This window comes from Aquarana catesbeiana, linkage group LG11 (assembly GCF_042186555.1).
Source record: "Aquarana catesbeiana isolate 2022-GZ linkage group LG11, ASM4218655v1, whole genome shotgun sequence".
Classification (NCBI taxonomy): Eukaryota; Metazoa; Chordata; class Amphibia; order Anura; family Ranidae; genus Aquarana; species Aquarana catesbeiana.
Window position 1 is genome coordinate 52639400 of NC_133334.1, and position 12718 is coordinate 52652117.

Sequence of the window (12718 nt, forward strand, 5' to 3'; positions counted from 1 at the left end):
CCATGTCCTTAGTCTGCTTGTCTTCAGCAAACTATTTGCGGGCTTTCTTGTGCATCATCTTTAGAAGAGTCTTCCTTCTGGGACGACAGCCATGTAGACCAATTTGATGCAGTGTAAATAAACAGCAAATTGGAACTTTAAATGAAGCATGGTTAATGTGGCCAGAAAATTTGTCAGGATTAAAAATATATATGTATTTATTATCCGGACAGTAAAACACTGTCTCATATTGAATACAACATTTGATAAACATACACAAAATATATACATTAAAGACCATTGTCCTAGAAATAGATCATAGCATAAAAGTACACTACACAATGTGGCATAAAATATCGTCCTTCATGTTTATGAGACTTTCGAACGGAGTGGTATAATAATAATAATAAATCCAACTGAGCTCAAATCAAATAGACCGTAAATATATATATATATATATATATATATATATATATATATATATATATATATAACATAAAATGCATCCAAATATGCCCAATTTGATGCAGTGTGCGGCATATAGTCTGAGCACTGACAGGCTGACCCCCCACCCCTTTACCCTCTGCAGCAATGCTGGCAGCACTGATACATCTATTTCCCAAAGAAAACCTCTGGATTTAACGCTGAGCATGTGCACTCAACTTCTTTGGTTGACCATGGCGAGGCTTGTCCTGAGTGGAACCTGTCCTGTTAAACCGCTGTATTTTCTTGGCCACTGTGCTGCAGCTCAGTTTCAGGGTCTTGGCAATCTTCTTATCGCCTAGGCCATCTTTATGTAGAGCAACAACTTTTTTTTTTCAGATCCTCAAAGGGTTCTTTGCCATGAGGTGCCATGTTGAACTTCCAGTGACCAGTATGAGAGAGTGAGAGCGATAACACCAAATTTAACACATTAAAAAAAAGAAGAGGAACAAACCATGGGACTTTTAAGACACCAAAAAGAATAGATTGATTACAATTGATAAGATTCAATACATTTTATTTTGACAATAAAAAATTGATAAAAATTCCTTGTTATATCACTTGTTCAATTCATAAACCGATACAGACATTACCGCTCTACATGTTTCGCTCCAAAAGAGCTTCTTCAGGAGACTGCTGCATGAATTAAATGCTATAAATGACAAAGAAACATAGGAATAATTACATAAAGTTTTGGACAGAGATTTTACATCTATCACAATATTGGTATACATATACCATACATACATACATATAGCAAATTTAACACACCCCATTCACACCTGAGACCTTGTAACACTGTAATGAGTCACATGACTGGGAAGATGGCTAATTGGGCCCAATTTGGACATTTACGCATAGGGGTGTACTCACTTTTGTTGCCAGCAGTTTATACATTAATGGCTGTGTGTTGAGTTATTTTGAGGGGACAGCAAATATACACTGTAAGGCTTCATGTACACGGGACATTTTTACAACCTCTCCTGAACGATTTAACTTGACCGATAGTAACACACATTTAAAATGTCACTTTTGCCGCGTTTACATGCTGCGTTTGCGTCTAGAAGCTTTTAAAAAAAAAATACCATATTTATTGGCGTATAACACGCACTTTTTTCCCCTTAAAATCAGGGGAAAAAACGTGGGTGCCTGTTATATGCCGATCCCCACTGTCTGTGCGCCGAAAAAGAGCGAGCGCCGCCGAAAAAGAGCGAGCGCCGCTGAAAAAAACCGAGCACCGCCAAAAAAGACCGAGCCAGTCCCGCCGTCCCGCCTCCCTGCTGTCTCTGAGAGGATGAGGAGGAGCGAGCGCTGCCGAAAAAGACCGAGCCGAGTGTACTGTGTACTCGGCTCGGCTCGGCTCGCAGTCCCGCCCAGTCCCGCCGTTGGACCTGTGTTATGTCAATCATAGGAGCTGGGCGGGACTCAGAGACCAGCCGAGTACAGCCGAGTACACAGGCTCTGTCTATCTCGGCGACGGCAAATTTAAACAATTACATGCTGCAAACGGCACTGGGCAATGCTGCAAATGGCACTGGGCAAGGCTGTAAACGGCACTGGGCAAGGCTGCATATGACAATGGGCAAGGCTGCAAATGGCACTTAGCAAGGCTGCAAATGGCACTGGGCAAGGTTGCAAATGGACACTGATTATTCTGCAATGATGGACAAGGCTGCAGATGGACACTGATAAGGTTGCTTTGATGGGCATTTAAATGTAAGTTTTTTCCTTAAACTTCCCTCCCAAAAAAGTTTTTTTCCTTAAAATGCCCTGCTAAACTTGTTATACGCTGGCGCGTGTTATACGCCGATAAATACGAGTCTTAATATTTTTTTTTTTAAATAGCCAAAAATGAAAAATGCCTGTAAACGAAAGGTGGCTAAATGCGAATTACCGCATTTAGAAGCATTTGGCACGTGAATTGTCTGTAAAGTCAGCTTCTGAACGCATTTTTTTGCATTCCAAAAAATGCCTCTAAACTCAACTGCCTAGAAACTACTGTAAACGACCTTGTGTACATGTACTGATAAGTAGGGATGAGCTTCGTGTTCCAATCGAACGCATGTTTGACTCGAACATTGCCTGTTCGGTCGTTCGCCGAATTCCGAACGATATGGGCCGTTCGCGCCAAATTCCAGTGGCGCGTTACGGCCCATAATTCACTGCGGCATCGCAGTGCATTGCTGGCTGATGATTGGCCAAGCATGCGGGTCATAGTGCATGTACAGAGAGCCGTAATTGGCCAAAGCCAGGGTGGCTGTGGCCAATTATGGCTCAGGGGAATTAGAACACGCCCCACACTATATAAGGCCGCTTGCACGGCGGCCCTGTGTAGTGTGTTCCGGCGTTGAGAGAGAGATAGATAGACAGAGAGACAGTGTCATTTGATTTAAGTTAGATAGAGTAGGCAGGCGAGTCAGTTAGCTGCACTTACAGTGTATTGTGTGTATATATATATACATCCTAGGTGTTGTATATATATATATATATATATATATATATATATATATATATATATATACACTGTATTTAGTTTAGCTTGATCCGTTCCTGTTATTCACTTCCTACTACTGACAGGCAGGCAGGTGTTTTTACAGTATTTACAGCTACCTGAAGAAAATTGCTGGTGTTATTCTGATCCTATTAGTCCTATTAGCTACAGTATTTACAGTTAGTGTAGTGTGTCCTCTGCACAGTGTGCACCTAAAGCTACCTGAAGAAAATTAGTGTTCTTCTGATCCTATTAGTACAGTACCACAGGCAGCTGCAGTATTTACAGTTAGTGTAGTGCGTCCTCTGGACAGTGTTCACCTAAAGCTACCTGAAGAAAATTGGTGGTGTTCTTCTGATCCTATTAATACAGTACCGCAGGCAGCTGCAGTATTTACAAATTAGTTTAGTGCGTCCTCTGCACAGTGTGCACCTAAAGCTACCTAAACAAAATTAGTGGTGTTTTTCTGATCCTATTAGTACAGTACCGCAGGCAGCTACAGTATTTACAGTTAGTGTACTGCGTCCTCTGCACAGTGTGCACCTAAAGCTACCTGAAGAAAATTGATGTTGTTCTGCTCCTATTAATACCACAGGCAGGCAGCTACAGTATTTACAGTTAGTGTAGTGCGTCCTCTGCACAGTGTGCACCTAAAGCTACCTGAAGAAAATTAGTGGTGTTCTTCTGATCCTATTTGTACAGTACCGCAGGCAGCTGCAGTATTTACAATTTAGTGTAGTGCATCCCTGCACAGTGTGCACCTAAAGCTACCTGAAGAAAATTAGTGGTGTTCTTCTGATCCTATTAATACCACAGGCAGGCAGCTACAGTATGATTGGTGTTCTTCTGATCTTTTTAATACCACAGGCAGACAGCTACAGCATTTACAGTTAGTGTAGTGTGTCCTCTGCACAGTGTGCACCTAAAGCTACCTGGAGACAATTGCTGTTGTTCTGCTCCTATTAATACCACAGGCAGGCAGCTACAGTATTTACAGTTAGTGTACTGTGTCCTCTGCACAGTGTGCACCTAAAGCTACCTGAAGAAAATTATTGATGTTCTTCTGATCCTATTAATACCACAGGCAGGCAGCTACAGTATTTACAGTTAGTGTAGTGCGTTCTCTGCACAGTGTGCACCTAAAGCTACCTGGAGACAATTGCTGTTGTTCTGCTCCTATTAATACCACAGGCAGGCAGCTACATAATTTACAGTTAGTGTACTGTGTCCTCTGCACAGTGTGCACCTAAAGCTACTTGAATGAAATTGGTGGTGTTCTTCTGATCCTATATTAATACCACAGGCAGGCAGCTACAGTATTTACAGTTAGTGTACTGCGTCCTCTGCACAGTGTGCACCTAAAGCTACCTGAATAAAATTGGTGGTGTTCTTCTGATCCTATATTAATACCACAGGCAGGCAGCTACAGTATTTACAGTAAGTGTACTGTGTCCTCTGCACAGTGCGCACCTAAAGCTACCTGAATAAAATTGGTGGTGTTCTTCTGATCCTAATAATACCACAGGCAGGCAGCTACAGTATTTACAGTTAGTGTACTGCGTCCTCTGCATAGTGTGCACCTAAAGCTACCTGAAGAAAATTGATGTTGTTCTGCGCCTATTAATACCACAGGCAGGCAGCTACAGTATTTACAGTTAGTGTAGTGCATCCTCTGCACAGTGTGAACCTAAAGCTACCTGAAGAAAATTAGTGGTGTTCTTCTGATCCTATTAGTACAGTACCGCAGGCAGCTGCAGTATTTACAATTTAGTGTATTGCTTCCCCTCCACAGTGTGCACCTAAAACTACCTGAAGAAAATTAGTGGTGTTCTTCTGATCTTATTAATACCACAGGCAGGCAGCTACAGCATTTACAGTTAGTGTAGTGCGTCCTCAGCACAGTGTGCACCTAAAGCTACCTGAAGAAAATTAGTGGTGTTCTTCTGATCCCATTAATACCACAGGCAGGCAGCTACAGTATTTACAGTTAGTGTACTGTGTCCTCTGCACAGTGTGCACCTAAAGCTACTTGAATGAAATTGGTGGTGTTCTTCTGATCCTATATTAATACCACAGGCAGGCAGCTACAGTATTTACAGTTAGTGTACTGTGTCCTCTGCACAGTGTGCACCTAAAGCTACCTGAAGAAAATTGGTGGTGTTCTTCTATTCCTATATTAATACCACAGGCAGGCAGCTACAGTATTTACAGTTAGTGTACTGCGTCCTCTGCACAGTGTGCACCTAAAGCTACCTGAAGAAATATGGTGGTGTTCTTCTGATCCTATATTAATACCACAGGCAGGCAGCTACAGTAATTACAGTTAGTGTACTGTGTCCTCTGCACAGTGCGCACCTAAAGCTACCTGAATAAAATTGGTGGTGTTGTTCTGCTCCTATTAATACCACAGACAGGCAGCTACAGTGTTTACAGTTAGTGTACTGCGTCCTCTGCACAGTGTGCACCTAAAGCTACCTGAAGAAAACTTATGTTGTTCTGCTCCTATTAATACCACAGGCAGGTAGCTACAGTATTTACAGTTAGTGTACTGTGTCTTCTGCACAGTGTGCACCTAAAGCTACCTGAATAAAATTGGTGGTGTTCTTCTGATCCTATTAGTACAGTACCGCAGGCAGCTGCAGTATTTACAATTTAGTATATTGCTTCCCCCCCACAGTGTGCACCTAAAGCTACCTGAAGAAAATTAGTGGTGTTCTTCTGATCTTATTAATACCACAGGCAGGCAGCTACAGCATTTACAGTTAGTGTAGTGCGTCCTCAGCACAGTGTGCACCTAAAGCTACCTGAAGAAAATTAGTGGTGTTCTTCTGATCCTATTAATACCACAGGCAGGCAGCTACAGTATTTACAGTTAGTGTACTGTGTCCTCTGCACAGTGTGCACCTAAAGCTACTTGAATGAAATTGGTGGTGTTCTTCTGATCCTATATTAATACCACAGGCAGGCAGCTACAGTATTTACAGTTAGTGTACTGTGTCCTCTGCACAGTGTGCACCTAAAGCTACCTGAAGAAAATTGGTGGTGTTCTTCTATTCCTATATTAATACCACAGGCAGGCAGCTACAGTATTTACAGTTAGTGTACTGCGTCCTCTGCACAGTGTGCACCTAAAGCTACCTGGAGACAATTGCTGTTGTTCTGCTCCTATTAATACCACAGGCAGGCAGCTACAGTATTTACAGTTAGTATACTGCGTCCTCTGCACAGTGTGCACCTAAAGCTACCTGAATGAAATTGGTGGTGTTCTTCTGATCCTATATTAATACCACAGGCAGGCAGCTACAGTATTTACAATTAGTGTACTGTGTCCTCTGCACAGTGTGCACCTAAAGCTACCTGAAGAAATATGGTGGTGTTCTCCTGATCCTATATTAATACCACAGGCAGGCAGCTACTGTAATTACAGTTAGTGTACTGTGTCCTCTGCACAGTGCGCACCTAAAGCTACCTGAATAAAATTGGTGGTGTTGTTCTGCTCCTATTAATACCACAGGCAGGGAGCTACAGTATTTACAGTTAGTGTACTGCGTCCTCTGCACAATGTGCACCTAAAGCTACCTGAAGAAAACTGATGTTGTTCTGCTCCTATTAATACCACAGGCAGGCAGCTACAGTATTTACAGTTAGTGTACTGTGTCTTCTGCACAGTGTGCACCTAAAGCTACCTGAATAAAATTGGTGGTGTTCTTCTGATCCTATTAATACCACAGGCAGGCAGCTACAGTATTTACACTTAGTGTACTGCGTCCTCTGCACAGTGTGCACCTAAAGCTACCTGAAGACAATTGCTGTTGTTCTGCTCCTATTAATACCACAGGCAGGCAGTTATAGCATTTACAGTTAGTGTACTGCATCCTCTGCACAGTGTGCACCTAAGGCTACCTGAAGACAATTGCTGGTGTTCTCATACTAATAATACTATAGGCAGGCAGTTGATTCTGCTAGCTGCAGTATCAGTATATATATATATATATATATACATCCCAGGTTTGTGCAGCTACATCTCACTGCAGGCCATTAGTATGTCTGGAAGGCCAACAAGGACAGGCAGACAGTCACAAGCCAATAAAAGAGAGCAAGCAAGCTCTGTGTCTAGAGGCAACAGTGCTGGTCGTGGAGACGGTGCATCCTCATCAGCACGTGGCCGTGGGACACGCTTGTCCTTTTTTTCGGCAGCTGGCCGTGTTGAGCCGCAAAATGCGGAAGACTTGGTAGAGTGGATGAGCAAGCCATCCTCATCCTCTCTCACCCAGGCTCAGGGTACTTTGTCTGGCAAAGCAGCTGCCAACGCGGCCTCTGTTGACCTGCCATGTAGTTAGTTGGCAAGCGTACCTAAAAGACCCACACCAAAGAACAAAGAGGACCTCTCCTTGCTCCTCATCAACTGGGATCTCCAACCCCACTATACCTTCAGTCCTCTCTGAGACCTGCACTGAAAGGAATGAAGGTGTAGAACTAGGTGTGTCACAGCCAAGTACTTGGGGGGAAATTTGCTATCGGTACACCAATGTCAGATTGTACCAGGCAAATTTCCCTGCCCCAGCTGCTGCACCGCCGAAAGAAGTTCGCTCCCACATGCCCAGCGGTTGAATGCTAGCTTGGCTAAATTGCTAGCACTTCAACTGCTGCCTTTTCAGTTGGACTCTGCCCCCTTCCATGAGTTTGTGGAATGTGCGGTTTCTCAGTGGCAGGTTCCCAAACGCCACTTTTTCTCACGGAAGGCGATTACAGCTCTCTACCGGCATGTGGAAGGCAATGTCTTGGCCTCGCTGGACAGGGCGGTCAGCGGTAAGGTGCATATTACCGCTGACTCATGGTCCAGCAGGCATGGACAGGGACATTACCTATCTTTCACCGCACACTGGGTGACTCTTCTGGCAGCTGGGAAGGATGCAGGACAGGGTGCAGTAGTGTTGGAGGTTGTTCTGCCACCACGCCTCCAAATTACTACTAGTGGTGATTCTGCCACACCTCTCTCCTCCACCCCCTCCTCTTCTTCTTCCTCCATGACCTCTTTCTGTGCTGATTTGACTTCAGAACCAACGGTGCTCCGTAGGCGTTCAAGGGGCTACGCAAGCACGCAGGCCAAAAGATGCCATGCGGTGCTTGAGCTGGTGTGCTTGGGGGACAGAAGCCACACTGGGGCAGAGATTCTGTCAGCTCTGCAGGGGCAGGTTCAGAGGTGGTTGACGCCATGCCAGCTCCCGAGGCAGGTATGGTGGTTTGCGACAATGGCACCAACCTCCTCTCTGCCCTCCGACAGGGGCAACTGACTCATGTGCCCTGTTTGGCTCATGTCCTTAACTTGGTGGTGCAGCGGTTCTTGGGCAGGTACCCGGGCTTACAGGATGTCCTGAGGCAGGCCAGGAAAGTTTGTGTGCACTTCCGCAGGTCATATAATGCCAGTGCTCGGCTGGCTGATCTCCAAAAGGAATTTAACCTGCCCAAGAACCGCCTAATCTGTGACATGCCCACCAGGTGCAACTCAACGTTGGCCATGCTGCAGCGGCTGCACACGCAGCAGAGGGCCATCAATGAGTACCTGTGCGACTATGGCACCAGGACAGGGTCAGGGGAGCTTGTTTTTTTTCCCACGCCAGTGGGCTATGATCAGGGATGCATGCACTGTCCTGTCGCCATTTGAGGAGGCCACGAGGATGGTGAGCAGTGACAGTGCATGCATCAGTGACACTGTCCCCCTTGTCCACCTGTTGGAGCACATGCTGCGTGGAATAATGGACAGGGCACTTGAGGCAGAACGGAGGCAGGAAGAGGAGGACTTCCTTAGCTCTCAAGGCCCCCTTTATCCAGACAGTGTTCCTGCGTGCCCGCCGATCACACAGGAAGAGGACGAGGAGGAGGAGGAGGAAGAGGAGGATTGTTTCAGCATGGAGGTGGAGCCTGGCACTCAGCATCAGTAGCAGTCTTTAAGGGATCATTTACACTCCCAAGAAACCCATGGACTTGTACGTAGCTGGGAGGAGGTGGTTGCGGATCATGTCGTCCTTAGTGACCCAGAGGACTCCGGACCGAATGCCTCAGCAAACCTACGCTACATGGCCTCCCTGATCCTGCAAAGCCTGCGGAAGGATCCTCATATTCGTGGTATCAAGGAGAGGGATCAATACTGTCTGGCAACCCTCCTTGATCCACGTTACAAGGGTAAGGTTGCGGACCTTATCTTGCTGTCGCAGAGGGAGCAGAGGATGAAACATCTTTGGAAGGCCTTGCAGAAAGGTCTGTGCAACGCGTTCCCAGAGACTGGGAGGTTACAAACTACTACAACGTGTTGCTGAGGCTTCGGTCAGTCAAAGAAGGAGCGGTGGAGAAGGTGGCCGTCTGACTGATGCGTTCAGACAATTTTTTAGTCCGCAGTCCCAAGGTATGATAGGTTCCAGCAACCATCGCCAGCGTCTGTTTTACATGGTGCAGGAATACTTAGGGGCAAGATCTGACTTGGACACCTTTCCCACCGAAAATCCTCTGGGTTACTGGGTCTTAAGAAAAGATCACTGTCCAGAGCTTGCACAGTATGCAATTGAGCTACTGGCCTGTCCTGCATCCAGCGTTCTTTCGGAACGCACATTCAGTGCTGCTGGAGGTTTTGTAACCGATCACAGGGTGCGCCTGTCCACCGACTCGGTCGATCGACTAACCTTCATAAAAATGAATCAGTCTTGGATCATCACCAGCTACCAAGCACCTGATGCTGATGTAACCGAATAATTTTTTTTGAAATGTCAGATCACCTTCAAGACTGCCTATGCTGATGCTGAGTGACTATCCTGTTATGCTGAGTGACTATCCTCTTCCTCCTCAATAATCATGATGATAGATTGTAAGAATATTTTTGGTTCTGGGCGCCACCACCAGTGGCTAAGGCCCAATTTTTCAGTCCCTGTTTAACAGGGGCGTGTAATTACAATTTTTGATGCAATATTATGCAAGGAGGGTTCGTTGCTGCACTCAACTAGAGTATTTGTGAGGGGTTGCAGTGTTGTGGCACCAGCACCAGTGCCTAAGGCCCAATTTTTCAGCCCCTGTTTAACAGGGGCTTGTAATTGCAATTTTTGATGCAATACTTTGCAGCAGGGCTTGTTCCTGCGCTCCAACTAGAGTATCTGTGAGGGGTTGCAGTGTTGTGGTAACAGCACCAGTGCCTAAGGCCCAATTTTTCAGCCCCTGTTTAACAGGGGCGTGTAATTACAATTTTTGATGCAATATTTTGCAGGAGGGCTCATTCCTGCGCTCCAACTAGTGTATCTGTGAGGGGTTGCAGTGTTGTGGCACCAGTGCCAAAGGCCCAATTTTTCTGCCCCTGTTCAACAGGGACATGTAATTACAATTCTTGATCTAATATTTCACAGCAGGGCCCGTTCCTGCACCCACCAAGAGTAACTGTGAGGACTTACAGTGTTGTGGCACCAGCACCACCACCACCAAAGGCCCAATTTTTCTGACCCTGTTCAACAGGGGCATGTAATTACAATTCTTGATCTAATATTTCATAGCAGAGCCCGTTCCTGCGCCCACCAAGAGTAACTGTGAGGGCTTACAGTGTTGTGGCAACACCAACACCTAAGGCCCCAATTTCTAGTATATAGGGCAGGCCCCTACTTTCAAACATCCAACTTACAAACAACTCATACTTGCAAACGGAAGGAGACAACAGGAAGTGAGATGAAATCTACCCCTAGGAAGAGAAATTCTCTCTTGTAAGAGTCAATATGGGAAAAAAGTGTCTCCTTTCCACTGATGCTTTATCACCAATCCTTGTTTCACTAAAAACCCCAAATTGTAAAAAAACATTTGTCATTGGGACAGAAAGTGAGGTAAAATCTTCCGAAGAGGAGCACATACAGCAAAACAAATGTCACAGGGGTGATAACCCTTCCCTATGTTTTCCAAAAAGCTTAAAAATAGATTTTTTGGCTGGAGCTACACTTTAAAAAAAATGTAACAGTTCAAAATTACAAACACATTCTACTAAACAACAAACCTACAGTCCCTGTCTTGTTTGCACCGCCTGTATACTGCTGTTCAGAGGGCCTGGGGCCCCACGCCTTTCCTTTTTTTAATTGCGGGGTACCCCTTAATATCCATAGAAGACCCAAAGGGCCTGGTAATGTAATGGTGGGGGGGGGTACCCATGCCGTTTGTCTCACTGATTTTCATCCATAATACCGTGACCGGACATTACATTACAGCCATAAGCAGTTTTAAATGACTTTTATTACTTTAAAAATGTAATTTTGTGCAGGGACTGTTCTAAGCACGGGAAACACGTGCCACTTTACAGGCATACTATAGACACCCGCCAGGTACGATATTTAAAGGAATATTTCACTTTTTTTTTTCACTTTAAGCATCATTAAAATCACTGCTTCTGAAAAAACAGACGTTTTTAAAACTTTTTTTTGCATTGATACATGTCCCCTGGGGCAGGACCCGGGTCCCCAAACCCTTTTTAGGACAATACCATGCAAATTAGCCTTTAAAATTAGCACTTTTGATTTCAAACGTTCGAGTCCCATAGACTTCAATAGGGTTCTAACGTTCGTGTGAATTTTCCGTCTGTTCGCAGGTTCTGGTGCGAACTGAACTGGGGGGTGTTCGGCTCATCCCTACTGATAAGATAACATAGAGGAGAGTTCAGGGGTAGTAGGGTAGACTTATACAAGCTGTACACTCACTACTTTACATTGTAGCAAAGTGTCATTTCTGACGTGTTGTCGCATGAAAAGATATAATAAAATATTTACAAAAATGTGAGGGGTGTACTCACTTTTGTGAGATACTGTGTGTGTATGTATATATATATATATATATATATATATATATATATATATATATATATATATATATATATATATATTTTTTTTTTTTTTTTTTTTAAAGTTAGCATGTTGTGACACTATAGCTATGATGTGCTATTGCATGATCACAAGAAAGTATTGTAAGCTTTTGTGCGTGTCATCTTCACTCCAATCTTTATCTTTCTCTGTCTCTTCTATATTTATACTTTAGAAGAAAAGCCACAATGCAGCTGCATAAGTTATAACCCATTCTACCTCCCTCTGCCTACACCACAAGGTCCAGGGAGGGGACAATGCACAAAAAAGGAAATACTGTAGCCAGCTCACCCACCATATGCCCCGTTCCGTTCTTTACCAATGGTTCATTTGATCAGTATGCGCCAACACAGGAAAAAGACAGCTTTTAAGGGGATAGATATGGAAATAAGATCAACATTTATTTAAAACTATTTTATTGAATAAAAGAAAAGAAGATAAAGAATAGGCACCACAGAACACTAGGACAAGGGAGCAGGGCCATCTTAAGAGCATTATAGGCCCCCGGGCAATACAGTGCACTGGGGCCCTGTCTACACAATCACGCACGAGAATAAAAATTATCCATAAGGCTATATTTATTGGTACTTTGAACAAAATCAGTGTTTAAACATTAACACAACGTTTGGACAATATAACACGAGTTTGATGGGCACAGTGGCAGCGTTTGATGGGCACAGTGGCAGCGTTTGATGGGCACAGTGGCAGCTTTGATGGGCACAGTGGCTGTGTTTGATGGGCACAGTGGCAGCTTTTGATGGGCACAGTGGCAGCGTTTGATGGACACAGTGGCTGCGTTTGATGGGCACAGTGGCTGTGTTTAATGGGCACAATGGCTGCGTTTGATGGGCACAGTGGCAGCTTTTGATGGGCACAGTGGCAGCTTTGATGG

The 12718-nt window shown here is 44.6% G+C and overlaps 1 long non-coding RNA gene across 1 annotated transcript in view; it reads right to left on the reverse strand.

Moving 5' to 3' along the window:
* Window positions 1-1010: 1010 nt before the first annotated feature.
* The window catches only part of LOC141112027 (uncharacterized), a 45168-nt gene continuing 33460 nt past the window's right edge, over window positions 1011-12718 (reverse strand). Inside the window, exon 4 of the long non-coding RNA XR_012236498.1 lies at window positions 1011-1114. This is a non-coding gene — a long non-coding RNA (uncharacterized lncRNA). The remainder of the gene's footprint in view (window positions 1115-12718) is intronic.